This window comes from Coturnix japonica, chromosome 1, assembly GCF_054131305.1.
Source record: "Coturnix japonica strain WE chromosome 1, WE-NBRP24, whole genome shotgun sequence".
NCBI lineage: Eukaryota > Metazoa > Chordata > Aves > Galliformes > Phasianidae > Coturnix > Coturnix japonica.
The window spans coordinates 78,926,238-78,954,214 of NC_140663.1; the positions used below are offsets into that span (position 1 = coordinate 78,926,238).

Consider the following 27,977-nt stretch of genomic DNA (forward strand, 5'->3'; position numbering starts at 1 on the left):
TTCAAACCCATTTAGAAAGAAAATTAATTACATTGCCCTAATATCTCTTAAAAAAATCCATTCCTTGTCCTGGAAGGAAGATCAGGGGTATTTATGTCCTCCAGTACAGTTATTGTCTTACTTGACCTTAAGGACTTCCAACAAAATTTTTCCCAGGAAATCTATTCTTTCTCTTCAGTACTCACAGTTTTAGAATCTTTTCTAGTTACATTTAACATGAGTCTTTCTGGTAATCGTGTAAGCCAGTCACAGTTTGTCATTCTGAGAGTGCTGGAGAGACAGGTTTTCCTTTGCTTTCTGCTAAAATCAGAACTCACTCAACCTGCTGCCAAAGCTATAATTTTTACACTTTTTTTTAATGAACTCTTCTAGAGTCTTTTCTAATAATCTCTACTTTTCTTGAGATGTTCTACTCAGAACAGGACAGATGTTCAACTGAAACATTGTGGGGTTCTGAACTGAGGATACGGTTTATTTGACATGGTCTCATTTAGTTTACCTTTTCCACAACAGCATGGCATTATTGGTTTTTGTAGAGACTAAGTCATTATGATCCTCAGATTTCTGTAGAAATGTTTCCTAGACAGTCATTTCCAGGACTGATTTCATTCAAGGTGATGATTCCTGTCTATGTGCCTTCTAGTTGTCCATGCTGAATTACAGTCTCTTATAATCATCCCAACTTTAACACCCACCCAGATAATTCCAACTTCATCCTATCTTCTGGTATGCTTGTAGGTACATGTAGTTTGATTATCATATCCAAATTTAAAAAGTATACTCATCAAGTTCATGAATGAAAATATTAAATATCACCAGGACAAACACTTGCTAAACACTAGAATCACCATGCAGCTTGTCCACATGTCCATACTTGCTCATGTCTTCTTTACAAATACAGCTTTCCAGACAGCTTTGTGAATTCCTTCTTATTGTTTCCTCAGTTCTGTACTTCCCTAGCTGATGTATATAGTTGTCCTGTGACACAACATAGAAAACTTTCAAGGCCAGGCTGGATGTGGCTCTGGGCAGCCTGGTCCGGTGATTGGTGACACCACACATAGCAGGGGTTTGAAACTGGATGATCACTGTGGTCCTTTCCAATCCGGGCCATTCTATGATTCTATGAAAATTAAGATACACTATATGTATACTTTTCTCTAACCACAAAGCTTGCCATCATCTTCTGAAAATGAATGAGTTGTTCGTCAAGTTTTTTTCTCTAGCAAATCCTAACTGGCTCTTGGACTATCTTATTGTTTTCGTCAACATACTTAAAGTTATGTTGTCAGGTTTTTCTTTCAGTAATTTATGTTCCTCCTCTTTTTATAATGATAGATGCTTTGTTTGCCCTTCTCCTATTATTTGCATATGCTGTTTTTCTTTGAATCATTCCTTCCCACAATCTCTTTTGTAAGTTCCTTTTATGTGCTTTTTGTCAGATGCTGTGATTAGTTACATCTAGACAAGCAGAGACATTGTACAACTTGAAGCACATTTTGTATTAAATCAAATATTTTGGTTTTTTTATTGGTAAGTAACCTCAATGGAGAAGGCATCACAGAGCTAATTTTCTATTTAATAAGGGCAATCTTTTAAGCTGCAAGCAAAAAACTTCCAGGTTATGCTCAAGCATTACCCAGGCTAAAGGGTAAGAAACATGGGTCTGTTCAGCCTGGAGAAAAGATGACTGAGAGGGGATCTACTAAATGTTAATAAATCTCTAAAAGGAGGTAGGAGGCAAATGGATGAAGCCAGGCTCTTCTCAGTGGTGTGCAGGGATAAAACAAGGACAAATGGCCTAAAAGAACATAGGAAGTTCCATACTAATCAAGACCTGTTTGGATGCCTACCTGTGCAAGCTATTATAGGGTACAGGCTTCAGCAGGGGGATAGTCTCTTGAGGTCCCTTCCAACCCTTGCAATTCTATGATTCTGTGATTGTTAAGATTCTTCAGAGTACCCTGATATAGTGTGGTTCTTATAATGTCTTCAGAAGTTACATTAAAGGAAGCTTCTTTCAATATTTTTAGTAGTTTCCTTAATTTCCAGGGAGAAAAAAAAAATCCAGTGAATTGTCATGAATCACTGCTTGTTTTCATAGCCTCTGAACTCCCCGTTCTTTCAGGGACGGCCTCTCCAAAGCACCTAATTTCTCAGACCCTTGGTAAATGTTACCTCAGAAACTAAATCAAGAGTTATTATTGCCTGGCAATGCAGAGGGTTAACCTTGTAAGCATTCATCCTACTAAGCAGGCGGCATTCTTTTTCTGAATCTTCAATAATTTAAATGCTGTTATTTAATTAGTTTCTCTTAACTTTCCCTTAGAAGCCATCATTAGGAATAACATTCTCAGTGCATGTGGCATGCAGACATCACTCAGTCATTTATTCCTTGCAGCTGAGAATCTATAGCTTGACTAACAAAGAAAACCATTAGAATAGAGTTAGAACTGTTTTTTCTTCCTTTAGAGTCAAAATACAAATTCAATCTGAGATTTCACCATTAAATGAGTAAATTAGTGAATTAATGACTAGAAGAACATGACAACTGAAAAGGGTTATTATTCAAACATTTTATTTTCAGAATTGTCAAATAAATAGATAAATAAGAGAACACAACAGCTGAAGATATTTACAATTCAAACATATGAACTTATAGCTAGGTGCTGCTGTCCCTCATGTCTGCAGAGGGTCCTGCAGTGAGGTGCTGGCCCATCAGTTGTAGATGCACATTAGGCAGTGTGGGGCTGCCCAGGGCCACCAGTTGTGTGGTGTCAGCATGGTTGCTGCCATTGTGGTCACTGCAAAGGATGGGCTACAGTAAGACACGGCATCCCAAGGAGCCTGCAGCTCTGGTGCTCCTGGGTTTCAGGGAAGCTGCTGCCATGGTGGGCCAGGTATAAATCTGGTTGCTATGAAAGGCAGAGCATTAAGTTGGAGGAGCAGAAGTGGCACACAAGGTTTGTCTGCTGCTTGGTGGCAGGGACGTGGCTGGAGGATGGCACCGTTCCCTTCCTAATACTGCAGTAGTCTGGTAGGGTTGGAGCAGCACTGTCCTGGGCTCAAGTGGTGACTTCCTTGGGGTATGTGAGGGGTGGTGGCCCAGTGGGTGCCACTGTCTGTGTGCCAGCTCCTGGATCCACTGGCAGCTGCTCCCTACATGGACTGGGCACCTGGGCTGCACCTCAAGTGACTCTCGTTTAGGTCTTCCTGCAGAGTAGGAACAGCCATATACCTTCTCTTCTGGACAACTCTTTTTTTTTGCAAATTTTAAAACATTTCTGGATGATCTCTCCTGAAAAAATGAGTTAAGAAGAAGAGTAATTGAAAAATGTAAAGGAAAAAGGTTAGTTGCTATCCGTTCAAAACTGAGAGACAGTGAGATAGGGGAGTTAAGACTTTTAATTGCTGAAGACATGCATGGGTATTAAAATGTCTATCAGTCAGTTTAAACCTACAGCTTGGGCTGTGTAAAACAAGATGTGTTGCAAATAGATTTAAATAAATAGACTAATCGTATCCTCATTTATTTATCTTTCCATTCCAAGGATTCAAACTCACTGGTTACAACCCAAATATATTTAATTCACATTTCTAGTACTCAGCAATGCTGCCTCTAAAATACCTGCAAACAGACAGAGAAGAAATTAAGAAAGAAATTAGGATCAGAACGTGTACTGTCATTCTCATGGCCTCTACTACCATGTGTTATTTTATCTGACTGTTCATCTATCCCACCAGAATATTCTGAGTTGGTTCATGTGTGGAGCAACTGGTGTACCTTTCTATGGGCAGTAAATACCTCTTCCTCGGACAGAAATTTGGGAAGTGAGGGAGGTCTTATGAAGTCACGTGGCATTTTGGTGAGTCAATACAGATTATGTTGTTGAACAAAACTTTTCATACTTTCTGTCTCACAAACTCTCCAAGGCTCTCTCCTTCTCAATACTTCCACCTGAAACATTTCTTCATCAAGTACTACACTCTTTTCACCATGACGCCACCAAATACTTTCAAATTGGTCAATTAAAGCAAAGAGTTGGTCCTTTCCAACCCAAACCATTCTATGATTCTGTGGAAAGCTGATGGTGGAAAAGATGCTGGCTTTGCCAGTGCCTTCCTCAGAAGAAATGTGAAGTAAATGTTCAGTTTCCTCTTTATCAGTCAAAGTTTGTGAGTCCTTTTGGATACTGCTCTCAGACACAGCGTTTGGATTTTGGGTGGTAGTACTGTGTGAGCCAGGAGCTGGATTCAGTGATCCTTGTGTGTCCCCACCAACTCAGAATACTCTGTTTCTATGATTAAATACATGAAATGTAGTTTGCAAAATGATTGAACTACAATGAAAAGCGAAGTCAGCTCATGCAGGCCAACAGTAGCAGTTACGGCATTGTGTGATGCTCTTGGCTAGCTCAGCTTGGTTTAAACAAGCAACTTGTGGGTGAAAGCTTCTTTTCTCATTCAGCGCTTCAGTTGTCCATTTTATTTCAGTTTAGACATCCTCTTAAGTGCTGCTTATTTTTTTTTTAATAAGTAACTCAGTGTTTGTTTCTACTCATAATATTTAAGATTCATAAAGAAAGTCAGTGGTGCTCCGTGATTTCACACTCCTGATCCAGTATTTCAAGCAAGCATAGCAGCCAGCAACACAATCCCAAGATGATCTTTTTATTTCACCTCTGTGTTTCTCTTCTCCTCCACTCAAATCCTCTCTTGCCAAACTGCCCCCTTTCAGATTTCCTGCTCTCTACATGGTTGTGCAAATTCTTGGGCTGGCAAAAGGAGAGATGAAGGGAAGTTGGTAGCAGTATCTCTGTGGCAGTGCCGCCTTATGCTATCACCAATTATTTCTGGAATTGTCCTGTTGGGTACAACATATGGTGCTTGCGATGTTGAAAAATGGGATTTAACTATTTAAAACACTTCGCAAATTTATATCCATTATAACCTGTCATTTCACCCCCAATGTTACTTTTACAGTTTCAAAACTTGTTCTTGGCCAATTTCCAAATATTTATAGCCCTCATATAATACCTTTTTATAAACGTTCTTGCAAACTCTTGCACATGTGCTGAACTCTGCTACGTGAGGTAGTTAAGCAAATGAGTGTTAGCAACAGCCGAGCCCCAACATGAGAAACTAGAACTTAAATCATCCTGACAGACCAAAGCACCTGCTGAAAGTTTCACAGACATAAGTGAATATCTGTGCTGGACTGAAACTTTACAAGGCAAAAAGAACAGGAGATAAAGCAAGGCAGTGTGGAAAAAGTCCAGCAGAAAACTGGAAGTTTTTACAGAGCAACTTGGCAAATCAGTTTCTGGGGTGCCTAGTTAAATGGCTGCTTCTTTTTTAATGGTCTAAAGGGAGCTTCTCCTCTTTTGGCACTGTGAGACACTCAAAAATCAGCTTCCCTTTCTCTGAAGCCTCTAGGGATTTTGAAAGTGACCTTCAGGACAGTCAGATCTGTGAAACAGAGAAAAAAAGAATAGGTAAATTAAAAGCATATTTCTTTCTTGTGCAATCGTGACATTTCAAAATCAAACACTTTCAGCAGTCTTGGTAGCTTAAAAAATGTGAAAATTTGGTCTGGGGAAGTTCTAAGGAAGGTCATCTGCTGCTGCTGCTGCACCAGCTGGGGGGAGGAGCTGGGCTCTGGGCTCTCTCCTTCAGTGACTCAGTTGTGAAGCTGCTGCTTCAAGCAGCACTGAAGCCTCAGGTCTGGCTGAGACTTCACAATTAGGTGCGCTCTGATATTTCCTGGTGGACAGGCCATGCAGTTCATTGCTGGCTGTGCTCTATGTCTGTTGGTCTTGCTGTTGATCACTTTACCTGGCCGAATGTCCCTGAGCAGTACCCTGCTGGGAGGCACTGCAGCTCAGCCTGAGTATCCTGCAAAAGCATCCTGGTTGGCCTGCAGGTGTCTGGGCATAATTCACTGGTTTATTGCTGGGCTTCCCAGCTCAGACAAGCGAGGTAGCAGTGCACCATCTCTGGGCTTCACTTTTCTGCTCCTTTACACATCCATATCTTCTCCATCAATAATTACCACTCCACTCTTCCTCTCCTGCAGCTTCCCGGTAATCCCCATCCCTCTCACCCTGTGCCTTCAATCCTTGCCTGCAGCAGCCCTCTTTTCCCTGACTCCTCCTGGCTTCCCTTGTGGCCTCATCTGTGAGCATGGCTGTGCCTCAGCTGCTGGCTGGAAGCAGAACAGGTAGCCCCAGCCAGGATAAACTCTTCCTACCTGTCAGCCCATCAGACAAGCTGCCACTCAGCTGCCAGCACACCATCTCCAGACCAGATGTTGTGCGGGCCTTGTTTAATTTGATCTGAGTTGTGGTGTAAGCTTTACTTTTGTGTCTATTTTTCAAGTGCTTTCCCTTCTTTCTCTGTGATTTTTATACTACAGTTTCTATTTTAAACCTTATTCTACCAGAGACTGTGCTGTACATATGCTGAGCCCTGATGGCAACACTCTTAACACACTGTTTTCCTGACTATGAGAAAACATGCATGTTGCTCTTTCCTTTCTGCTAGTTTAATGTCAGTATATAATGAATTCACAGCCTTTACATTGAAAATGAAAGCAATTTCTGCAGATTTTCAAAAGCACCTTACTTACAAAGAAGTAAAAATCTGCCTCGGATCCCCAAGGACCTGAAGAAATTTAGGTGATAAAAAGAAAATGAGCTACTTAAGGACAAAAGCCTTCAAGGTGTGTGAATAACTTTGGACTTTTAGACTAACGGTGTCAAAGTGGTTTAGGTATTTAAAACCTGTGCCTTGCATCATCTTCAATAATTCCAGCACATGCATTTGATCCCACTAGGCATTCAGTTTTAGGTGTCATCCTTCATTTTTAAACTCTTCAATTGCAAGTGATCCCAGGATACTTTTGAAAATGTTTTCCCTACATATTTTCGGCCTGGTGTTTGAGGCAAGACAGGTTTTCTCCCTGGTCTGTGGCCCCTCCACAGATGTTTGAAATTTTTTACTTGTAGAAGACTGACAAGACTGATAACAGCAGGTTCTAACCTAATTATTAAATGTTATCCTTTGGAAGTTAAATAATCTCTTCTGGTGTCATTAAAAATGCCCCAGGAGTGCTGGTATACCCTCCTCACATTTGCAGCACGTCTGAGGAGAAAAATAGTGCTGTTCTTCCCACCCCAGCTGCAGACCAACCAGTCAGACAAGGAGTCTTTGTGCCATTAGCTTATTTCTTCTTTGTGTCCTGAGAGCACCATGCTGTCAGACAAACTCACTGAACCATCTGCAGTTTACAGGGGACCAGAGATTTAAGAGTGCAGTAGGGTGTATTGCAAAGCACGGTAAAGCAATCTACATTTGCCAAAACTTACTACAGAAAATCAGGGCCATTTTCAATCCCGTTACCAACAATCCCATACGAAGTGTTGTGCTGCAGCCCTGAATGGTTGATCTGAGATCTATGAAGTGTTACTCCTACTAATGCAAGTGCTTGGTCTTTACAAGCCATTTATTTATGTGCCTGTCTTCAAATTTGTATGTCTCATTCAGATATGAACATTTTAACCTATTAACTTCCTCGGTCACCCTCTATCTCCTGAAAGTGATGTGTGTATAGACTGACATTTAATGTTACATTCACCCAGCAGAACGAATGTGATGTCTTAAGCAGTTAGAGATGTTTTCATTTCTAATAGCAGTTGGGATATTGGGAATGGCTAACACATTCATTAGCTAAGTCAAACCGCTGAATTTTTGTGATGCAGTATGGAGTTCTATTACAGCCTCATTGATAGTGTTCAGTAATCTCTCAATGAAGTGTGTTGTATATGGTAATTGACGTGTGACCTTTCTTTAGTTTAAAATGAAATCCATGAACAAAAGCTGTCTGTCCTGGGCCGCACACCAAGGCTTGTGACATAGCTCTATTATCTCTAATTTCTCTGAGGCATGTAAAAGAGGAGATGCCTGTGATTGCTAGGCAGTCATAGTTGTGTCCTCTTCAGGAAGATGAGAATCATAGAATTGCAGAATTGCAGGGCTTGAAAGGGACTACAAGAGATCATCAAGTCCAATTCCCTGTTCCCTGCAGGTTCCCTAAAATAAGTTGCACAGGTAAGTGTCCAGACAAGTCTTGAATATCTGTCTCCTGTGAAAGAGACTTTACAACCTCTCTGCACAAGCTGTTCCAGTGTTCTGTTACCCTTACTATGAAGAAGTTCTTTCTCATGTTTATCATAGAATTACAGAATCACAGAAAGGCATGGGTTGAAAAGGACATGAAAGATAAACCAGATTCAATCCCCTTGCTTTGGGCAAGGTCACCAACCACTAGACCACGTTGCCCAGAGCCACATCCAGCCTGCCCTTGAATACCTGCAGGGATGGGGCATCCACAACCTCTCTGGGCAGCCTGTTCCAGTGTGTCACCACCCTCTAAGTGAAAATATATGGAACTTTTCTGTGTTCGAGTTTTAGGCCATTGCTCCTTGTCCTACCGCTACATATCACCAGGAAGAGCCTGGCCTCATCCATTTGCCTCCCACCTCCTTTTAAATAAATATAAATCAGATCCCCCGTCTGATTTCTTTTCCACAGGCTGAACATACCCAGGTTGCTCAGCCTTTCCTCATATGGGAGATGCCCCAGGTCCTTTATCATCTTTGTGACCCTTTGCTGGACTCCTTCAAGGAGATCCCTGTTTTTTCAAACTGGGGAGCCCAGAACTGGACAGAATATTCTGAATGTGGTCTCACCAGTGCAGAGTAGAGGGGGAGGATCACCTCCCTCAGCCTGCTGGCCATACTCTTTTTAATGCACCCCAGGACACCACTGGCCTTCTTGGCCACAAGAGCACAGTGCTTGCTCATGGCCAACCTGCCATCCACCAGGACACCCTGGTCCTTCTCTTCAGCAGATCACTCCCTAAACTGTACTGATGCATGTGATTATTTCTCCCCAGGTGAAGGAGTCTACACTTCTTCTTGTTAAACCTCATCAGGCTCCTCCCTGCCCAACTCTCCAGTCTGTCCAGGTTGTAATGAATGGCAACACAGTTTTCCAGCTTCAGCTTTATATCAGTGAGCTTTCAGAGGGTGGAGTCTGTCTCTTCGTCCAGGTTGTCGAACAAGACCAGACCCAAGTATCTGACTGGGGAATTATCTGACTTTGAAAAGTTCATTCTCTCATATATTTAGGCACCCCTTAACAGATTCATATCCTGCTGCAGCATCTTGATTTGCACCAGGCTGCTTCCCCACCATGCGGTGGCATCATTGCTCTCCTTCTCCCACCACATAGATACAACCAAGGAAGTGGAGGAAATCCACAGTATCTCATAGCATTATACAGGGCTGAGTGCTGGACACCAGTAGCCAGGCCTCTGCTCTCATACTGCATCTGGTCAGTTATTCTCATGCACCTTGCTTCTGCACGATGTGCATACAGCACGCATCACCTGCTTCTGAATTGGCAGGGTGTGTATTAGCCTTGACATGCTGCAAAGATTGGTTCAAATTCCTTCACTGGGGTTTTCCCCTTGATGCTGTTTTTACCAGAGATGGCTCTTGCCTGATTTTCACTCAAAAAGAACATTGTAAACTTCAGACATCATAGCTGAGGACTGTAACAGAAACATATTTGTCGACCAAATGTTCATCAGATTGGAAAAAGTACTGCAAAGTGTTGTTTGGCTGTCTGACAGAGAAACTGATCATTTTTTACTGTTGCAGCATAATTACCATATAAGGTTATTTTAAAGTTGTGTATTACATCTGACTTTCTATTTAAATAACAAAGAGATAGGGAGAGGAAAGCCAGAGGGTGGAGTGACAGCGTCAAGGCTGTCTTTAATAATGTGTTTTATGGTGTTTCTTTTTTGTTTTGAAAGAGGAATCAAGTGAGTCTTAGAGAGAAGCAAGAAAATGCCTCCTTCTGAAATACCTAGAGCCAGAATCAAATTCTTTTCACAGGAATAGGCACCATTTTCCTTGTCCTCAACAGGAGCTGCTCATGTATCTGAAGAAAGCCTCTAGGCTCTACAAGTTTGCTAGTTTTCCAGCCAACAAGTGAATGTTTCTCCAAAAGCCTTAAGAGAAAGCACTGCTCTCCCCAAGCCCCCGATCATGTATGTAAAGGCAGGAAGTACTTATGACATTTTAATGTGGAAGATTTTTATAAAGACGTCAGACATTTGCTGCCTACAGCTTTATTTGTCCTATTTGCTGAGCTTACCTGAAAAGTACAGAACTCAAGAGTGCTCAACTGTGATTTTGATCCTGGGTCTGTCTGTACATGGGGGATATCGGTATATTGGTGTCATGGGGTTATCCCTAGATGTAAGTCCGTGACAGCGGGGCACAGGCCCCGGGAAAAGAAAAAAAAAAAGAGGAGACAAAGGAGCGAAGAAAGAAGGGGGAAAAAAGGAAGAAGCTTTGCCGCACGACCCGGCCAGCCCCGGGCCATGCACTTCGGGAGAGGGGGCAGGGCAGAAAATGAGCACATAGATAGTTTTAACGATAAGAAAATAGAACCTCAATGATCTGAGGAGGAACGGTAATTTACTAAATGTAACCAAATGAAATGAAACGAGAGAGACGAGAGTACCCAAAGTAGGAGTCAAACCACGACAGTGCGAGGGAAATACCTGCTTTTGTCCACTGAGACGGCCAGAGGCAGAGAGAGGCTGGGGTCCGGTCCAGAGTGCAGTGCAGGCCCGCTTACTCTTCACAAGGCCACCGGGGATGCCGCCCCTCCCCTCCGGGAACCTGAAATGCCTCAAATGGTGGTAACACGGAACCAGAACTCTTTACTGCCACTGTTCTGCGTGATGTTCTGATGTGGAATACCGACAACAGAAATCACCAAACCACAATGGTAGTTCTCAGCTCTGTAGCTCCCTTCCCCCCCACCCCTTTTACCTTCTAGCTCTCTGTTACCTATTCGTCTCTGAATAATCACTAGGGACATCCACAGCTTTTGATTTTCTTTAAGATAGTGCCAATATGGTATTTATCTGCAGCTTTAAGCCCCTGATATCTTGAGTTCCTCTCCCAGAACAATTGAATGAAATGAAGGATGGTATCAAGAAACTGGGGACGTTCTCTGTCACCCTGACTCCTTTAACCAAACCATAGAGCCTTGAGATTGTTTGACATTAGCAACACACACTAGAGGTTTGCCACTAGCCACCAATAGAAGTATCTCTGTTTTAATGGTGCTGCAGGGTTTGTAACCTTTGCAACTGAGCCCACACTGAGGTGGTTCTACATGTGGACTGTTCATCTGTCTATCACTCTTTCCAGGCTGTAAAGCAAAAACTGCTCCTTAAACACTCTGAATAGTAAATCCTACCCAATAAGCTCAAGCCTCTGTCCTCCTTGAATTTCAGGGAGAAAAAAAAAGTAGTCCTCAGAACTGAGAGTTCAGGAGCTGTAAATCATGAATGGAACTACACCTAAATCTTAGAAAGTGCTAAGTTTTAAGATGCACCTTTGCTTTTCTTTTTTTCTTTTTTTTTTTCTTTTTTTTTTTTTTTTATGTGTTTCATAAAAGATTTCCTCCTCAACCTTATGCACATCTCAAACCCTATTCTGAAGTGTGAATTTTTTCCTGTGTACATGCAAGTTCCCTAATTTGGATATCATGAAGCCCATAAGATCAAGAGTTGACTAACAGTGTGGGTGCTGCTTCACTAAATCTCTGAATATGAAATGTTCATTAATACCATATAACCTCATGTCTTGTATGAATCTGTACAGCTGTGGGATTGAAAGCAGACTAGCTTGTCAGTCTCCCTGAAATGATGTGAATTTCAGTGTGAATTCAGCTTTAGTACCTCTGAAACTTTGTCATCATTTCCTAGGTGGGGAATCCTTTCAACTTCTCTTGCTACCCACGTGACACTAAAATAGTCAATTGGAAGCACACAAAGTAAATCTTAAGTTTAAAAGTTAGAATTCATTACTTATTCTTTAAGTAAACGTTTGAATTTTATCATAAGCGATGTGAATTTTTGCCAATTTCTTGTTCATATTCATAAAGTCTGAGCAATGCATTAAAAATGTAAGTGTTCTTGTAGCTAGAAACTGCTAGTAGACAGCCATAGATCAGAATATGACTAAGAATCCCAGTAAAGTGTTTCCACATTGTATTAATGCAGCTGTTAAGTTGCTTCTAGTGGAAGATGCTGCAAACTGAAGTTTTCACTTTTTCTGAACAAAGAGACACAACACAGTCAACGGCAAAATAAGCCTCCTACTGATTTTTCATTCAGTCTGTCTTCACTAGCTGTGAAAAACTAAATAGATGCGGAGCTGAGAATCTCATTGGCCCATCAAGGTTCTCTCCTACCATTTGTGACAGTCGTGTCAATTTTGTTTCTAGATTGAAAGAGCTGGGGAAAACTTTTCTTGCATATTGGCATATAAAAACTTACTACAAACACCCAGCAATGGCCTATCTGCCTTGCTGGTCATGCCTGGCATGTTCAATAAGCATATACTGTTTTACCAGTGAAGATTTTTGTCAAGGATGATGACAGATCTCAGATAAAATAAAGAACTGGAAAGATCCCACTCCAAATATTTTGGTGTTTGCTACAAAGCAATTGGCATTCTTCTGTGGTTTCCAGTTTCCAGCTAGCATCAGTGTCTCCTCTGCAAATTACAACACGTACAAAAATAGATAATTACACAAACTAATGCCTTTGAGAGAAGTTTATTTCTAACCCAGGCAAGCAGGAAGTTGCTTTAGGGCCTAAATCAGGAACGCTATTATTCTTTAGAAAGTCATCCCCTGAGTAAGACGACAGTGAATATTTTTATTATTCTGAGATATGACTAATTCCTTTCTGTATTCTTCTTTGCCTCAGTCTTGTTGAGGTCAGCAAATATACAAATTTTGCCTTTTATCAGTCTGACATTTATTACTTTTTTTATTTCCTCGGGTATCTCCTTGTTCTTCTATTACAAGTTGATAGAGCAAAAAAAGGAGCTCATGACCTGTATGGAATCATTCAGAATTTTGAAGGCTCCTATCTTCACGGCTGCAAGGACTAATAAATACCTATTTAAAAATACTTAGTTTTCATTGACTTAATATACATATTACACAGAACAGTGATTCTGGTGAAAAGTGGGTATCAGCTAGAAACAGCTCAGTGAATTTCTTGCTCAGTTAGTTTACGTGAATACTTCCTGCAAGAGCCTTATCGGTCTCATTTCTCTGAACAAGGCCTATTTTGCTTGCACTTCATTTTAGAGGAGTAGGAAAGAGATGTCCTTTGGTTCCTCTCTAGCCATGCATTTCACGCATTCTCAGATGCTTTTTTTCTGGAAGTACTTTTTCAAAAGACACACCCTCAACCATTCAATTTGCCCCTTTCTCTGAAGTGTGACACCCTTAGAAGAAATCTAAGATAGCTTCAGAAATGTTAGGGGATTCCTACTTGAAAAAGATAGTAAAGCATATTCTGCAGAGATAATATATCCCTTCATATGAGCACAGATTGAGGCTTGGAAAGCTACCTATTTTCTGTCCAAGTTTGGGTTTTAAATTTCTCTCAGCTTTGTTAAGAACCATTTACTCATCTGTCTCACACACACGCAAGGAAAAAACCCATACATTTGGTGTCTACCAATGTAAATGACTTTTAGAAGCAGACATCTTCTGAGTGCAATGAAATATTCACTAGACATCTCAAGCTCCTCTCCAAATATAAATATCTGTCTGTAAATTGTTACCAGAGGCAGATGAGGCACAAATCAAAATTCATACAGAATTTAAAAGAAGAAAAAAATAAAAAATAAAATAAAAAAGGCATTTGGATGACTTACATAATAGATCAGGGGAGTTATTTCGTCTCAGAACGTACCCTGTACTGGGAGATCTCAGTTTTACTGTGGGGGACTGAAGTGAGAAGATTGGACATGGAGAAAAGGGTGGGACCAGGGTGCTTTGCAATGGTAAATGAGCTTTGTGGGGGCAGGCTGGAAAGATAGAAGAGCTTATGGTATCAAGTTTAAGATGTTCTGATGAAAAATGCATTTGTTGTTGTTGTTGTTGTTGTTGTTGTTTTTGCTACAGAGATCTAAGCTGTGTGTGAGAAGGTCTGGTGCTGGAGGCAAGGTAACATATAGCAAAGACCTTCCAGGCTTCAGTCAACTGAGAACAACCCAAAAAATTATGCTGTATATCAGCGGCAACAGATCTGCTCTCCAGCTTTCAGGTTAGAATAATTCTACCATGTTTTCACAAATCCAGCCCCTGAAGAAGATACAGTTACTGGATGATCATGGAATCATTGAATCATAGAATAGGTTGGATTAGAACAGACCTCAAGGATCATCACATTCCAACCTCCCTGCCACAGGCAAAGTTGCCAACAGCTAGATCAAGTTCTAGATCAAGTTGCCCAGGGTCCCATACAACCTGGCCTTGAAAGCATCCCTAGGCAGCCTGTTCCAGCATCTCACTAACCTCTCAGTGAAAAACTTACCCTTGATATCTAATCTAAATCTTTCCTCCTTTAGTTTAAAATCATTCTGCCTTGTTCTATCTACCTGTGTAAAAAGTTGATTTGATAGTTAAAATGTTTACCCATGTAAAAAGTTGATGATAGTGGGTGCTATCAAGCGTGTAAGGCAAAAAAATATATCAGGCATATATCAGGCATTCTTCTTGCTTGAATTTTGAGAGAGAATTCTAAGAATGTATCCTCAGTTAACTGTACTCTTCACTTTGTCAAAGAATCATGGGATCACCAAGGTTGGAAAAGATCATCTAGTCCAACTGTCCACCTACCACCAGTAGTGGACATGGTTTTCCCCTCTAAACCATGCCCATTAGTACAACATCTAAACATTTCCTGAACACCTCCAAGGACGGTGACTCTGCCATGTCCCTGGGCACTCAGTTTCAATGTAACACCACTCATTCATAGAATAAATTTTTCCTAATATCCAACTTGAACCTCCCCTGGAGCAACTCAACATAATTCTCTTCATCCTCTTGCTATTTATGGTGGAGAAGAGGACTATATCCGCTTCACAACCTTCTTGCAGAGAGCTATAAAGTCTCCTCTGAGCCTTCTCCAGACTAAACAATCCCAGTACTCTCAGCTGCTGCTCCCCATAATACTCATGCTCCAAATTCTTCACCAGCTTCGTTGCCCTTCTCAACACATTCCAGGGCTTCGTTTTCTTTCTTGTAGTGAGGGACCCAAAATGAACAGAGCACTCAAGGTGTGGCCTCACCACAGATGAGTACAGGGGAACAGTCGCTCAAGATTATCTGTTCCATAACCTTTCCTGGCACTGATGTCAGGCTGCTCCCTATCCCATAGTCAGGAGGTAGAGTACCCAGACGAAAATTGGTCTGACTTTTAATGATAATTTAAAGGTACGTGAGAACCTCAGCCTTTTCCTTATCCTCCGTGGTCACATTCCCCACCATATCCAGTAAGGGCTGGAGATTCTCCTTAGCCCTCCCTTCTCTTACTGTTAATGTATTTGTAAAAATGTTTTTTGTTCACTTTTACCACTGTGGACAAGTGTCATTCAAGCTGGGCTCTTCCCTTTCTAATTTCCTCCCTGCATATCCTAACAGCTTCTTTGAACAGGAGAAAGACTCTTTTTCTTCTGGACCCTCAGAAATTGTTCCCTCTTCACCCATGCCAGACTTCTTGCCTGCCAGCTCATATTACAGCAAAGGGAACAGCCTGCTAATATGCCTTTAAAACTTCCTTCTTGAAAAGTGTCCAGCCTTCTGGGACCCCTTTACCCTTCAGGAATGAATCCCAAGGGATGTCTGTTTCCTTCCTTTTGTAGTACAGACACGTTCAGTGCATATCTTTTGAAGGTAGAATTATCTGGGCAGTGTGGTAAGAGTGGTTCTTTCTGGTGCAAAACAAGAAAGCATCCTTACTTCTGAGCATCACAGTTGATGGATTTTTGTTGTAGTATAACTACATTCTTGCCTTTGCCACAGAAATTGTTTGCACTATAAAACTATACTCAAATGTGAAGCTTAAGTGAACAGCTGCATAGTGCACAAAACAGAAGGTTCTTTACTCATACTGAAAGCATCAGAAGCAAAGTTAAACTTCCTCGCCTTCTGGGACTTGTTAGTCCAGGCCAGACTCAGTGGATGTGTCAAAGCTGAGGGGTGTGAAAGATCTCCTCAGTTCTTACCTATACTGTGCATCCTGGCTGTATCCTGATAGTGCTGGTGTCAGGCTGAGTGTGTAACATGCATCTCTAATGTTCTGGTTTACTTTGGAGGGGAGCTTCAGTGTGTGGATGGTCAGAGAGCCGTGATGCCAATTTCTCGCTGACAGGATGTCCAAAGAACCCAGACTGCCATAGTGCTGTCAAACTAACTTGTCTTGTATATTCTCCTATAGGTACAGGGGCTGAACTTACAAATGTCAGTTCCCATTCACTGCTTCTCTGCAGATCTATCACAGAAGATGCATCTACAGGGATCAAGTGGGAAAATATCATTGACTTTTTGAATCAATTATGACGCCTGAGTCAGTATCAGCATCCATTACGTTAGGCATTTGTACATAAGAAAACCTTTCCATATAGACTCTGAGTACACAGCAGGACTTTTCTTGTGGCACAGGATGGTAGATATATAGTTAAGGTTTCTGGCTGCAAAGATAGGACAATTTTAAGCTATCTGTAGCCTGATCAGAAGACATCCCCCCACAGCTGATAGATAGGTGGATACCTGATTGCTTTAGAGGGTGAGTCAGAAGCAACTGGTTTTAATGACAAGTTCTTTCTTTCTCTGCAGGCTAGAAAAGTTGAGTAAACCTATTCTGAAGGTTAAAAACAGTTCAGGTCAGTGTTAAATAATTGGGAACCCAAATTCCACTGAAAAATCTCTAGAAGACAAAGATCTGCTTACTTTCCTCCTGGTCTTTACATTGATTACAGTGGCCTCCAATTAAAGTTCCGAGTAAATTTTCTGTGAACACTAAGTGAGTAAATACTTGCACAGCAGAAAGTTAAGACCTGGTAACTGAAAATGATGAAAATTTTGTTTTTCTTTGTATGAGAAAGAAACACTAGCTTCCTCAAACAGCACCTCTGGCTTGAGCTCTGGTCTGGAGAGTTTGGCTGCAGAAGATGCAAGCCCTTGCAGGTCAAACTACTACATCTACCTATCCACAAGAAGCTGGTATATGTGTTTTTTGTGTGTTCTTTTTTTTAGGCAGGTTAGTGTTAGCTGTATCTCTGCATACAGGTGCTCACTGCCGTAGCAAATGCCAAGTAGCTTACAACCTGGCTCTTTTTGGCACCAGTAATAGTAGCCTTGCTGATGAACGCATCAGCTGGTGTGAATATCTTATCACCTTGGCTTGGCTTTTGCAGCCCATGTTAAACTCATTGTGCAAAACCTTCATTATTTTCAGTCAGCTCAGGCTAAATCTACACAAAAGTCAATATTACTGCCAGATGCAGTGTAGGTATAACCCAAGGTTTCCAAACATATGCCAACCTTTATTCTTTGTGCTTGTTCCTTGGCAGTATTTCACTGTAAAAGTGTAATGGTTCCACCCCCACAACTCCCTTTTTATACAATCTTTTCTTCAGTCATACTAATCTCCAAAGGCTCTGAATCTAAAGAGCAGCCTCATTGATTTATCACCTAGATCAAGACAGAGGGGAAAAAATGGATGGAAACAAATGTACAAATGATTGACATTCAAACACATGATTGAACACCAATGTGAAGGATGCATAAATAGTTAAAATTAAAATATGAAGAGCAAGTTAATGACATAATGTCAGAGTCACCTGGTGGTAGAGCTAGAAAGGTTAAAAATCAACGCTCACTGAGTATAGCTTGTTTCATGTTGGTCTTGCATGAGCCATGAATCACAGAATCACGGAATTGTAGGGGTTGGAAGGGACCTCTAGAGATCATCGAGTCCAACCAAAGCTTGCCTTTCGCAGAGATCTGTAAACCTCGAGCATGCTCACAACTATTGCAAAGCACAACAGTAATATCTGGGCTGCAGAAGGGATCAGGTATCCCCAAAAGCTTTTCCTGCTCCTCTGATTATTTAGTACCTGCCAGCCACTTGCTTAAGCACTGGTGACTTTGGGATGGATAACCAGATATGGGCTGTATATCTGGGGAGACAGAGAGAAAGCAGGAGGGATTTGCCTGCATACAATGCTCCTTGTTTTTCCACCATCTCAGCATTTGGGTTATATGGTATTTATGGACACTGCTTCAACCAAAGGGAATGATAAAAGGAAAATAAAAACATAATTCAAAAATCAGAGCTAGTGTACAACCAGCCAGCACAAACATTCATCAAGAGCTGTGTCTGAGGGAAAGACCAGCTCCTCAAGCAAAATGGCTCCTGTACCTTACACTACTGGTAGAAAGCAAAGGACAGACCAGGGATCCCCTAAATAGAAATGATACATGACTTATTATGCTTCAAAATAAGTTTTTTTCAGGTTCAGCTCTCAGTCTTTTCTTGCAGAAAGGTGTGCATGCGCATGCACGCACACAAACACATACACACATACATACTTTACTCCAAAAGTAATACCTCCTTTTTATTTCCATGGAAACTACAACAGATATAAAGAGCACATAAACACTATTTGATAGAGAAAATTCTTGTCTTTCACATTGCCATCACAGCTTCTGAAACAGACTACCCACTGCCTCTCAGTACTCACATCCACTATGTGGTCTCCATAAGTACTCAGCAAGTGTCAATAAATATCAACAGGTGCCCTTTTTTCTGCATGGAGGCAGCCAGTTCCACACCACTGCTTCTTATGTAGTCCCATGTCAGACACCGTTTTGTCAGATTGCCCCTCTTCTGCCATCTGTCACATGGCACCAAAATGAAAGGGAATATTGGTGGGAAGATTCGACCTCTACTGCCATCCTACCACCATCCACCTCAGGGCTGACATAATAACATAGGAGACATTACTTTCGGAGCAGCCCTCATGTGTGTTCATATATAGATATTTGTATATAGAGATATGTACATACACATATATGTTACTGGTTTTGAAAGGAATGATTGCACCAGATTTCATCGCAGTCCTTTTGTGGCTTTATTTGAAGCTGAGCAAGTAAATACTGTTATCAAGGTCTATGGGGGCTCTGTCTAAACTCTTTAAACATATTTGTTCAAAATAAAAGTGCAATCTGGAAGCAAGCCAGGTTTTCCTCATCTTCCTCTACTTGCTTTTTATCCCCCCAGGAGATGCCATGGATACATGCTGCCACATGGGCTTGCTGTCCCTGAATTTTGATTGCCTCAGGAGCTGGGCTACTGTCAGGGAGAGAGACTGGAACTTGAGCTAATCTCTCAGTGGTTTTACTTTTTACGGCTACTATATTTATTCAAACTTTTCCTTCCGTTTCCTAATTGCATGGCAACATAAGCCTGTATGTACCAGGAGGTGTGCATGCATTGCCTTCGGAGGCAATTTGCACAGCTTCTGTTTCCTGTCATTTGCCTTACCTGTACACTAGGTATAAATTCCTGCTGCAGGTCTGCTCAATTACTGTTGAAGGGTCACTGAGCAGTTGGAGGGAGAAGTAGTCCATCAATAAAAATAATCATAATACTGAAGGACTTTTGATGTTCTCTGCAAATTAGTGATATTGTTCTTTTGGATGTCAAATGGGAACATGTGACTGATTACAAGATAAGCTTAGAAAGCAGCTGAAAATCAAACAGAAATGTCTTAACTACTTCCTTGTCAGCTGAAATCATCACCAAGGCTATTGTTACCAGCATAGCTAGTAAGCTTGCTGCATGCAAATAGCACATGATTTATTTCACAAACTTTGAGATAAACCCAGTAAGCATTTGAATTGCTGTTAGTCTGAAGTATACCTTAGAACTAACAAGGGGAGTACTCAGGAAACAAAAATGGAGGGAAATATGTGTAAAATGTAATCCTGTTACCATTTGCTGCATAGTGAATAGCATGGTCAGTACAGGAAATGAATCAGCTGTGGATCTGGATATTTCTTGGACCTGGGAAATGAGTTGTAGATGGTTTTCCATTGAGCTGACCTCGTAATATAGACAGGCGTTCAAAATGTGTAGACACCGCTCTCTTTGCTGTGGCAGTACCGCCCACATTTTTTTCCTTGCTTCGTGTTTATTATTATGCTTAATTGGCCAAAATGATTGACATATTTCTGTTTCAATACAAATTCTCCTGAGTCAAGGTTTGGGGCTTAGCAAGAGGATTAGAGATTGGCTTGAATTGATGTTAATGAGTTCCTGTATAGCACAAAGCAAGCAAGGTAGAGAACAATAATATTACATTTATTCAATGGATTTGTTCATGTCTCCTCTCCCCAGTCCCTGAAATTAATATGTTCTTTATGTTTCCATTTTCCATTTGGCATTAAATCATGAGCTTTTAATGTCTGAAATGTGCAGTTTATAATCAATCGGTTCATTATTTAATGGAGGACCTATTTCTTCCTCTCATACCTGGGCAAACATTTTTACATTAAATGTTACTTTCTGAAGATGCAGCGGCTACAAGAACATGGGATATAAAACACAAAGCAGATGGGATTGTCACCTGCAAAGAGACTGAGAACAAGTTTTATTTCCCTCAAGAAAGTCTCTGTCTGTGTGCCACTATCGTGAAAACGTCCATTTTCTGGCTCAAGCTTAAGCCAAAGGAGCCTGCTGCCAAGTGATTACCTGCCTGTTTTGGCATTCACTGCTTGCTTTTTGTCTCAGAGCCATACATTCCTGGAGATGGGACAGAAAGTTCACAGACTGGGATTATTTAGGTGTGGTTGACAAAATCAACACAGTAGTGGTTCCTCATATTTCCATTATTTCTTCCTAGCAATTAGAGGTGCACCGTGATCTGAACTCCTAAAGAAAAATGATGCCACTGGCACTACAGGCTGTAATTGTAGCACTAAATGTAGAGATGGTAAAAGTCACCATTGAGCTGAGGGCAGATTAACTGCCTAACACTGTGGGGCCTGAAGTATAGAACTGAAAGAAATCATAAGTACTATACCACGTACGATTACTAATAAAACCATTCACATTAAATCGCAGAATCATTTTAATTGGAAGGGATCCTTAAAGTCACAGAATTATAGAATCAAAGAATCCTTAGAATTGGAAGGGACTCTTAAAGGTCATCCAGTCCAACTCCTACAATGAACAGGAACACCCACAGCTCGATCACATTGCCCAGAGCCTGATTCAGCCTTGTGCTCCACCACCTCTCTGGGCAACCTGTTCCAGTGCCTCACCATCCTCACTGTAAGAGACTTTTTCCTTATATCCAACCTAAATTTACCCTCTTTAACTTGAAACCGTTTCCCCTTGTTCTGTCACAGCAGACCCTGCTAAGGTGTCTGTCCCCTTCTTTCTTACAGACCCACCTTAGATACTGAAAGGCCACTATCAGATCACCTCAGAGCCTTCTGTTCTCCAGGCTGAACAGCCCCAGCTCTCTCAGCCTGGACTTGTGAGGAAGGTGTTCTATCCCTTGGATCATTTTTGTTGCCCTTCTCTGGATGCACTCCAACAGATCCATGTCTCTCCTGTACTGAAGACTCCACATCTGGGTGCAGTACTACAGGTAAGGCCTGACCAGTGCAGAGTAGAGGGGAAGGATCACCTCCCTTGATCTGCTGGCCATGCTTCTTTTGATGCAGGCCAGGGTATGATTGTCTTTCTGAGCACATTGCTAGCTTGTGTCTCTGGGCAATGTGTTCCAGTGCCTCACCACCCTCACTGTAAAAAACTTTTTCACTTTTCCAGGCATGTATAGGTTTAAGTGTATGGAACTGAAGATCTGCTATATTAAAGGTGCCACAAATCTTCTGAAATCTCAGTGTCTTCAAGCTATATGTTCTTCTCCAGCTTTGTGAATTCTTTCTTTGAGTCTCAACTTAAAGTGAAGTTCTTCTTGTTCAAGTCTGTGCACATGATGTGCCAAGCAGTGAGGTGCTCAGGAAAGCTTGCACATGCAGCTCTAGTACAGAGACTTCAGATCACATAGAAAGGAGTCTGAAGATGTTAGCCCTCTTTCTCTGAGATCTAGAGAGATAAAGTCACCTACATGGAAGGACTCTGTCCATTGCCCTTTTCCCTTGGCCCATCTACCTCTGGCTGTCAGAGCTCTCAGGCAATAATCAGTGTCTCCAGCTGCTTCACACTTCAATCCAGACACCCAGCTATGGATGAGACCTTTGACCTTTGGATTCAGAGCCTGAGGTGGTTATGCACTAATAGTAGATCTTTAAAGAAGGTAAACTATAGGTAGGCTGTGATAAAGCCTAAAGGAGGAATATCTGTCCAAAGAAATCCAGAGCATGCCCCCCTTTTGTTGTAGTTTTGTTCTCTGCACATTTTTTTTCTGTGTCGTCATGAAAATCAATCATGCAGGCTATCTTACAGAGACAGAACACTAGGGCAGCCGGACATTTAATCTGACGCAGGATGGCATATATTTGCTCTTTCTTCTTGTTTAAACTGTGCTGCATTGCTTGTGATGAATAGCTTTAATGGCCCATTTTCAAATCTGCAGATCAACTATACTGTTGGCTCTTGGTGTTCTAGGAAGGTAGGGTATAGATTATTAAGGCTTTAGAATGTTAAATAGGAGATTAAGTGTAGCCTACACTGAAAGTATAATAGAGAAAGAAGAAAAAGCAACAGAAAAAAAAAAAAAAAAGTTAATTTACTGGAAAAAAAAGTTTAGGTTTAGGTTTGTTTTCATTTTGTGATGGGGGAGGAATGCACCTTAAAACTATAACTTTTACTTCTTATTGGCAGCAAATCTAGAAACTCTCATGAAAGCTTCTGTGACCTGAACTGTGCAAAATAACTAAACGTCCTCTCAGTTCTCAATCATTTTAAAATCTTTTTCTTGTGACTGAGTCTTTGTGTCACTTGATATGTCACACCTGACGTGCATTTCCTTTTGCTGTGGTCTGTATATTAATGCTGAAACTGCAAGCAGAGGGAATAGAGGTAGAGATGAATGTGAACAGCCAGGATTCTTAAGCTTTGAAATGACACTCCCAAGAGTTTTAAGTGAAAACACATGTAGATCTTTCAAAAATGTAAATAAATCCTTCACAATTTTTCTAGAATTCTTACCCTTTTTGTTCATCTTTGTTTCTAGCCAAGAAACTGTCTACATTCTTAGCCTAAACATATTCCTCTTGTCTTTACTTTTTCATAATTAAACACACTTTCCATAGTGTATAATCCAACTGGGGCAGGCCTACATGATTGCCTTTCCATGTTGTTATAAATCTCTGCAGAAAGAGGGATGAAATCTGTGAGTCTACCCAAGCAAAACATGAAATAAGACCCCAAACAGATTTAAAAATCTCCGAGTTTGCCTAGTCCTTCTTAGGCTCCACAGCACATGGTGGTAACAATAAACAAGGATAGGCACTTCTGGTGACTTTGCTGTGGTTCTGCATGTGTATGGAGAAGTGTGCTTGTTTGAAGGTCCTGAGCGACCCCATGGTTTTCATACACAGCTCTCTACACTTAGACACAGGTGGTAGTGCTTAAATATCTCCCCAAAGAGGAACAGTGATCTTCATATATAAATTCAGCCCTTTCTATGTGATATCAGCAATGATGTGGCTTTTACCTTTTATTGGCAGCCTGCATGTCAGAATTTCATAGTAGTCTGTGACAGAGACATCCAAGTAACCAAGATATTTCCTGTAATTCAGAAACACATGAAATATGATCCTCCCAGGCTGAGGTTAAGGGGCAGTAGGATGAGATGTGTGCATTTGTCTACTGGAAAGAACTGGCTTTGCTCATTGACTGCTGACGTATTTGAATCTGAATAGAGTGCTGGATAAGGTCTGAAAAAATTGTACAGCAGAGATTCTTAAAATTTACCAGTTGCCAAAGATAACTGGGCTTTGCAGTTAGATAACTTCAATATTTGTAATATTCAAAGCATTTCCTGTAGTAAGCACAGGAAAGTACAAATGAATTCTAAAAATGCTGAGATAGCTGTATCTGCTTATCTTTGGTAAAATGGAGGAACATTTAAAGGCCACTCATTGCTCTTTGTGCCTCTTTGCTTCTGTTCAACTAAACACAGAAGTATGAAAACAGAGATTGGCACTGAAAACAAAAAGGGGGATTTGTGGCATTTCAGGTTTGGTTGAAAGTAGGATCACTTCTTCCATAAAAATTTTCAGATAAATTTCAGAAGTGGATATTCATATTCATTTCAGAAATGTCACTGTTTCAAAGAGGACTCTTATCTTGGATTAATTTATCTTCAGTTGAACAGATTCTTAGTTTTGCATTTAGCTTGCTTGGTAGTTCGCTCACTTTCTTTTAAACTTAATTTCTTTACTAACATAAAAAAATGGTCTTGTGAGACAATGTGCAAGAAGAGGTTTGGGACTTATTCCCAGTAGGTACACATTTCAGATGATCCTTTTTCACTATCATTAGATGTTTCCCTGGGAAAAGCAAGGCCATTAAGTGCTCAAACCAGAGACTGCTAAGAAAACAATAGGCACACTTTCAGGAACATAGTCCAAGGCTCTGCTCAGGAACTGGGGTGACTTAGAAGGGGCAGACTCAAACCTAGCCAGAAAGTTCATCATCTCTTTTACTTCCTCATGAAAACCGCAACAGCAGATCTTCATATTCATAGGTTGCTCGAAAAGTAGTATCTCCTATTTATTTCTGTGGAGAATACAAGAGATACAAAGAGCACAAAAGCATTCTTTGATAGAGCAAATTCTCAGCTACAAAATATGATTTTTTTCAACATAGTCACTGTCATTTTCACCAGCAATGAACAAGAGCTTGCATGCCACTCTCAGAATCTGCATGGCTGTCTGGAATGTGGTTTGTCTTCCACGTTGCTGTCACCGCTGATGAAATGCATCACCCATCGCTCACATCCACTGTTTGGTCTCCATCAATGTTCAGTGAGTGTTGATGAATGTCTGTGGGTGACATTTTTTCTCACATAGAGGAATTCAGTTCAACATCTTAACTTCATCAGCTAAGATATCAGGCATCATTATGTCAGTCTGCCCCTCTGCTGCCATCTGTTGTACGTCTACAATACGTAAGGGAATAATGGTGGGAAGGTTCAGTCTCTACTACCATCCCACTAACATCTGCCTCTGATGTTGTGAGCCAAGATAATAGAATGGGAGGCATTACTTTTAGAACAGAATGCTTTGTAAGAAACTGCTGATCCCTGCTACATCTCTGATGAACCCAGTGACCCCAGTTACAGTCACTGAAGCATGTAAAACTTAAACCACTGGTCTTTTGAGATTGTTTTATTATTCATTTCTTTTGTCACTTTAACAGCTTGCTCTGTCTTATCATGTTCGCTTACTTTGATTCTTGAGTTTACACCTGCAGTTTTACAGAGATGAATTTTCCCACTGCTATTTCTGAGCTGTATGTCCTATCTCACTGTAACCTTTCTGTGATTTAGGCTTTTTGGTTCTCTGCTTCCATGCAGGTCACGTGGCATACTGTTTAACAGCATATTTCTAATATTTACCAGGCATTTCTTCAAAGCGAAGGAATTTACCTTCTAAACTTTGGATTACTTGTTTGCATTTCATATATTTTTTTAATTGTTTCCTCAGGGAAATAAAAAGGCATGACATTCATAATATATAGTTCAATACACCGTGGATAAGTATCCAGGAAGTGTAGAGATTAAATAATGCAACAGTTTAAGTTTAATTTAAAAAAAAAAAAAAAAAGAAAGAAAGAAAAAATAAAAGTACTTTCAACCTGAAAATTTGACATGCGTCCTGATATCCCCACACAACTGCAGGCATTATGTTTGCCCTGTTAGCAACGCTAACATCCAACAAGGTAGAGGTCATCACTCTCACACACTTTTCAGACAAAAGACCATATTTGAGATATAGCTTATATTTGATGTCCCTGTTTGCCTTGTGCTTTTAAAATTTTCAGTGCAAACACAAGTTACAATAAGAGCCTTTCTCTTCACGCAGCTCCCCTTTTCACCTGAACAAGCTGCTAAAAAACCAAACAGCCACTCCTTGCTCCATGAAAGGTGAAATGGCTGTTCAAGTAGCCAGTGGTTGTGAGAGAGCAAACAGAAATGACTCACCAGCTGGTGTGAGTGCACTGTAGGCAAGGGATGTAATCCCGCTTTGACATCATGTGATATTTTTGAGACTGAAGACCTTTTGAGATCCCCAGGTCATTTTACAAACAAGCAGAGTGGTTTCCACCTCTGGCTGTACAAGCTAGATGAGCACGTAGGGGGCTTTTGCTTAGATCACTGTGCTGATTTAGCTTCCATTCACCAGTAACAATTAAACTGAGCATGGTCTCTCAACATGAGAAGTCCCCAGAATGCTAAATGACAGAAGGGGGAAGCTGATGCCAAAGGAAGGAACACTCTGTCTTGCTCTGCTTCTTGTGGTGTTTGATTAGGTGGGCCTATCATCAACAACTTGATGTAGGGCAGGAGCCAGTATGCCATTCCTATAATCACTAATCAAACTATGTGACCCAAGGGATTTGCTCTGCCAGAATAGTCCTTTTGGCCACTGCAATTCTAGTGTTACCAATGCAGGAAGAAAGAGAGTGAAAAATCAGGACCAATGATAAATATTTATCATTGGTTTTCTGAGTGAAAATGACAGTAAGGAAAAGCATTGCTAATGAGAGCATGGAGAACAAATAGAAACTGAGAATTAAGGGATGTGAATAGAATATTGTGTAGTACAGTTTTCTCTTGGCTGGTGTTGGCTGTTCCTGGTTTCATTCTGATATACAGTCAGAAAATTTACCACCTCCAGCTCCATAGTTTTCCATACAGTGCCCTGGTCCCATGGAGCTGCTTCAGGACAGAAGATCATGGCTTTCAGTGCACTGTTGGTGGGGACTACAGGTGGGGACACAGAGGAAAACAATGTCACAAAGTCATTCCTATAGACACAGTGTTTAAGCTGGTACTATGGAATGTTTAAGGAAAGAGTCTTGAAGTCAGCATTCATGAAACTGGTTGATGACGTTGATGGGCATTACTTGCTTTCCAGTCCAGGAGGGAATGTAGAAAGGATTAAAAAAGAATTGAATGGGAAAAAAAAAAGAAAAATAAATTAAAAAATCAGAAAAATACATCAGAAGAATATGAGGAGAAAACCAAAGAGAAAAACAAACAAAAAGAATAGACAGGTTCTGAGATCTATGGAGGTCCATAAAAAGAGAATGTGCTTCTAGATGAGATCTAGTTGAAAATGTAAACTATAATCCTATTTTATTTGTAAGGGAAACCAATCCATCCCAAAGATTTTTTTAAAAAACTCTTCCATATCAGAAAAATGGCCTATAAATTCCAAAAGAATGACACAAGTTTTCCTTCCTTTTTGCTTCACTCACTAGCCGTAGCTTTCTTTGTGCTTTCATTACCTGTCTTGCTTTTTCAAACCCAATTCACTGGATTAACCTTGTCATTCAGCTAGCAAGGTTTAACTCAAAGATAAGCTTTGGAAAGGGATTTCAGTGAAAAATAAGTCTTCTACCTCCTGAGCCTCCCCCAGCTTGGACTTAGCCATGGAGGCTCTATATCAGTTGACCTGAAGAACATACTGGCTTGGTGCCTGGATATATCTCATGTGTTTCTGAGCATTGGCCAAAGGAGGCTGACAGCAAGTAGAACATATAGAAGACTTTCGCCTGTTCAGTAGTGAGTCCTAAAACAAGAAACACAGAATCATCATTGAATACTCATTGAATCATAGAATGGTTTGTATTAGAAGGGGCCCTTAAAGATCATCTAGACCAAATCCCCTGAAATGAACAGGGATACCTACAGCTAGATTAGGTTTCTCAGACTCCCCTTGAATGCCACCAGGGGATGGGTAATACATCACCTCTCTGGGCAACCTGTTTCAGTGCCTCACCACCCACACTGTAAAGGACTTTTTCC

General features: G+C 40.9%; 2 long non-coding RNA genes across 2 annotated transcripts in view; one reads left to right on the forward strand and one right to left on the reverse strand.

Moving 5' to 3' along the window:
* Nucleotides 1-27,977, forward strand: part of LOC107321053 (uncharacterized) — a 380,448-nt gene that overhangs the window by 313,943 nt on the left and 38,528 nt on the right. The gene's annotated exons all lie outside the window — the stretch shown is intronic.
* On the reverse strand, nucleotides 2,562-10,911 carry LOC146762540 (uncharacterized). The gene is made up of 2 exons (XR_014945638.1): nucleotides 10,640-10,911; nucleotides 2,562-5,469 (listed from the first exon to the last, which is right to left on the reverse strand). It is a non-coding gene; the product is annotated as an uncharacterized LOC146762540 (long non-coding RNA).